The sequence below is a fragment of the Cebus imitator genome, unplaced genomic scaffold (assembly GCF_001604975.1).
Source record: "Cebus imitator isolate Cc_AM_T3 unplaced genomic scaffold, Cebus_imitator-1.0 Scaffold413, whole genome shotgun sequence".
NCBI lineage: Eukaryota > Metazoa > Chordata > Mammalia > Primates > Cebidae > Cebus > Cebus imitator.
The window spans coordinates 355,614-360,736 of NW_016107728.1; positions in this window are offsets into that span (position 1 = coordinate 355,614).

The following is a 5,123-nucleotide window of genomic DNA, read 5'->3' on the forward strand; positions in this document are numbered from 1 at the left end:
CCTATGCAACAATTTTGCATGTTCTTCACATGTACCCCAAAACCTAAAATACAATAAAATAAATAAATGGGAAAAAAAAAAAAAGTTTTATTTTTCAACTCAGGCAATATCTATTAGGTTGGTGCAAAAGTAATTGTGGTTTTGCCATTAACCGCAATACTTTTGCACCAATTTAATGCTTTCCAAAATTGTCTAGATCTTCACATCAATTCAGATCATTTCTACTTCCCCTACTGAAACCATGAAATACTTAAAGGCTTCTTTAATTCCATCTCAACCCCTATTCATAACTACTCTCAATCAGACCAAGCATGCTCTGTGCGCTCAAGCATTTCTTTTATTATATGGTTTTTAACCATCTCTCCCCATTTTAGTATTGAGGTTTGAAAACTCTTATATTTTTAGTCCCTAAGCCTAGCAAGTGTATTTCTTTTCTCTGACTTCAACAGTTACTTATGCTGACACTGTTAACCTTTTGGCTATATTACTTAGGGCCAAATAAAACCCATTGTTTCCTGTCATATAATTTTTTTTTTTTTTTGTAAATCAGCCTCTCATGATTTTTTTCATAATATTGATTTTTTTAAGTGCAAACATCAGCTCTAAGACTTCTGTTTTGAAAAGTGACAAGTAGCTTGTATCAAACCAACTCACTGACCAAGAAAACCTACAAAAGCTGGTTAGTAAACAACAAAAATGACAACACAATATCCATAGTAGTTGCAGACATTAGCCATCAAAAGAGACAGCCCAACTTGAAAGGTCAATAACCCAGAAGAAGAAAAATGTGTTGAGGTGGATGGGTGCATTTCTCATTGCTTCTTTCTCTCTAGATCAGTAACAACCTGAAGCTTTAAGCAGCCCCACAAGGTTATGGAAACAAAAACTGCAATTAAGAGCTACCAAAGCAGGCAAATCCTGAAGAACAAAGGAACAACAGAGATGTGAGTCTCATATCTGGTATGCCTTTTCTTTCCAATTTCTTAGCCCAATTTCTTAGGCCATGAAATTGGCCTAAACCAAAGATTCAAAGAATTGAGAATGGAGTAAATCAAGTGAAAAATGACTCCTGAGAGACCAAAGAGCCAAATGGAGATATTGGCATTTTACTGGACTGGGGAGGGAAAAAAAATGTCATTTGACTTGGTCAAAGAAGAGGAATCTTCCTTTTTAAATACCTTAGACCTTCAACTAAGACCCCTAAAGTCTATGATAGAGTGGGGTCAGACTGAAAACAAGTCAATCTTCATAGAGCTTACAACATAGTAAATAATTATCTCACTTCTTAAACAGATTCAAGATAATCAATCTCTAAGCTCAGAGCTTATATACTTCTTTAAACGAAATATCTGTAATACACCGGAATGTACATCTGGGATGAAATATATAGAGAATGAAATAAGGAAAACCCAGAGAAAACCAGACAAGAGACAGGCTGCAGGCAGGGATGACCATTAGAGTTAGATATATAGATTTTAAAATAACTAATAAGTCAAAAAGAATAAGATGAATAATTTAACCCAAAATTGAATACATATATATATATATATATATATATATAAATCAAATGAAAATTTTAAAACTGAAAAAATCTATACCTGAAACTATAAAATCCATAAATAAGCTAACAGCATGTTAGACACATAAGAAGAAAGGATTAGTAAGGTAGAAGATAGGTTACTAGGAAACATCAAGACCAACAGATGAAGACAATAAGGAATTAAAAATTAAGATGAGCAGAAAACACATGTGAAATACAGTTAAAGCTAAAAGAGAAATACAAATACATTATTTGAGGCAAAAGAGGAGAATGCAGAAAATATAGGAAAGAAATATTTTAAGATAATCTTCATGAGAATTTTCTCAAATTCCAAGCTGCAGATTCAAGGAGCTCTGTGAATCTCAAGTATTAAATGCATGTCTAAGCACATCATGGTCACATTGATAAAAACCAAAGGTAAAGAGAAGTATCTTAAAATCAGCTCCCTTCCCCCAAATGAATTCCCTATCACCATAAACAGAAAATAACAATATCGACAGTTGACTTTTCAAAAGAAGTGACACAGCTAGAAAACAAGAGAATGATATTTTTTTAGTATTAAAAGAAAATAATAGCCAGTGAATAATTTTGTACCCAGTGAAAAACTTCAAATGTGAAGATAAGTGAAAGAATTCATCACCAGAAGACATATGCTAAAGGAAATACTAAAAGGAGACTTCTGATTAAAGAAAATAATATCTATTGAAACCAGAGAAAAACAGACAATTATAAAAATTCTTGGGAAATGTAAATATATAGGTAAAACTCAAATAGTAATTATGCTACACAGCAATAATATCTTTTGAGGTTTAATATATATATATAACTCAAATGCATGATAATAAGCACAAAACGCTGGAGATGGTAAAGGACTAAAATGTTTTGAGTTTTCTAAATTGTCTTGGAAGGGCAAAAGTAACAATTTGTTGTTGACTCTGGTGGTGCCTGGGAAAAATGAGTTTGGGCTCTTTTCTCAGTCTTTTGTGGTTTGTTGGTGTGGGGAGGTCACAGTTTTATCCATGGCATTGTTGGGAGTAGAGAGGTTATCGTCTAAGAGTTCTTTGTCTCGATAGGTTGCCCATTTTCTGGTCCTTAGCTAAAGAAAGGAGCCATTTGTTGTGGCTTTTTGGTTTATTTCCCTTGATGTTTCTGGGTTCCCAGCTTCTTCAGCTCCATGTCTGAGGTATATATGGCAAAAAAAGAGAGAAAGAAACCAAGAAACCTCATCACCATATGTCATTCCTTGGGTCCTGAAGTTCCTAGACACCTAGCCAGTCTGACTTTTCTCTATCTGTTAAAGCTTATATATATATATATACATATATATATATATATATATCCTTCTTATATATAATATATATAATAAGCCTTCTTACATATAATATATATAATATGCCTTCTTATATATATTTTATGTGTGTGTGTATAGAGTTACACACACACACACACACACACACACACACACACATAATGTCCCAAAATTTTAAGTTTTTTTGTCGTATTTACTTGGAGGAATGAGGAAAATTATATCTACTCCATTTTTTTGGAAGCAGAATTTCCTCTTAGTATAGCTTTCATTCTTAAAGAATATTTTTGCTGGAATAGAATTCAGGGTTGGCAGTTTTCCCCTTCAGAACTTTAAACATTTTCCATAGTCTTCTGGATTTAAAGTTTTTTAATGAAAATGTAGCCATCGTTTGAATATTTTCACTGTATGTAATAGGATATTTTTTTTCTGGCTGCTTTTAAAATTTGATTTTTACCAATGGCTTTTAACAGCTTTACTTCAACATGCTGAGGTGTACCTTTATTTTATTTATCCTGTTTGGAATTTTCTGAGCTTCTTGAGTCTCTAGGTTTAATAATTTACAGTTCTGAAAACTGTTTACTATTTTCTGTAAATTATCTTTGCCTGATTCTCCCTCTTCTCTCTTTCTTAGATTTCAATAAGACATATGTTAGACAATGCATAATTGTCTCTCATGTCCCTGAAACTGTTTGTTTCAATTGCTTTATCTCATTTACATAATTTTTACTGTCTATCCTCAGGGTTACTGATTTTTCTTCTGTCATCTCTCTTCTGCTATGAAGCCCAATCAGTTAATATTTTATTTTACATATTGTATTTGCAGTTCTAGAATTTTTATATTTTGAATTTTTACTTTGATGTTTCCTACATTTTCATTCATTACAGACATATTTGACTTTATGCACTTAGGTATATTTATAATAGCTGTTTGTAAATCCTTGTTTGCTAATTTCAACTTGTCATTTCAAGATTGGTCTTTTATACTTATCATTTTTCATGAGAATTTGTCACAATTTTTTCTGATTCTTCATATGTTTAGAAATTGTGAAAGCTATGGATTTTTTAAATTTCTTTGAAGAGTATTGCTTTTTTCTTGAAGCATGCAATTAACTCGATTGAATTCAAACTTCAAATTCTGTCTCCTGGTGGTAGTACAAATCTAAATTCAATTATTTTACTCTCTTATCTAGGTTGTTTGTGTCTTAACTGCTTGTGTGTTTCAAAGTTAAGTCAAATATTTGGGGTGGATTTTTATACACAATTGGGATATTTTCCTATCTCTATTTTGACTTTACAAAATTTTCCCCTTAATTTCAATTGGTTACGATTGCCCTTAATTTTGATCTGTGATTCTGCCAGCCAGAGAAACTGCAGATGTCACTGTAGAGTTTCAACTGCCCCTCAAAGAGCCAACTTTGTTCTGATCTGATGCTAAAAATCATAAAAATGACTCGTCTATGTCATAAATAATTTCAAGTGTTCACTCTGCTCCAAGACACCTCTGATTTTATTCACTGTCCACTTATTCTATAGTTGTTTCCTTAGATTTACTACTGAGTTTATACGAATCATCTGCAGGATAGTTGGATTCAATAGAAAATTACTTTAATGACAAATGTAGAATGTCATTAATTAAATTAGAGTGATTTTATATCAGTACTGATTGTTTTGTTAAGAAAATCCTACTATATATTACTGACATACAGACACATAGACCAATGGAACAGAATAGAGAGCCGGGAAACAAACCCAAGTATATATGGTCACTTCAACAAGGCCGTTTAGAAAACACAGTGACTCATGCCAGTAATCCCAGTGCTTTGGGAGGCATAAGGGGGAGGATCTTCTGAGACTAGGAGTTCCAGACTAGCCTGGACAACACAGTGTGACTCCCATCTCTACAAAAATTTTGAAAAATTAGCCTAGCACGGTGGTGTGCACCTGTAGTCCTGGCTACTCAGGAGGCTGAAGCAGGAGGATCTCTGGAGTCCAGGAGTTCAAGGCTGCAGTGAGTTGTGATCACAGCATTGATCACAGCCTGGGCACCTGGGTGACAGAGTGAGAACCTGTCTTAAAAAAAAGAAAAAAAGAAAAGAGAAAACACAATGGAGAAAAGATAGTCTATTTGATAAACGGTGTTGGAAAAACTAGATATTCACATGCAAAAGAATAATAGTGGATCCTTATCTTACACCACACAAAAAATGAACTCCCAACAGATTAAAGACATAAATATAAAACCTGATGCTGTAAAATTCCTAGAAAAAAACCTAC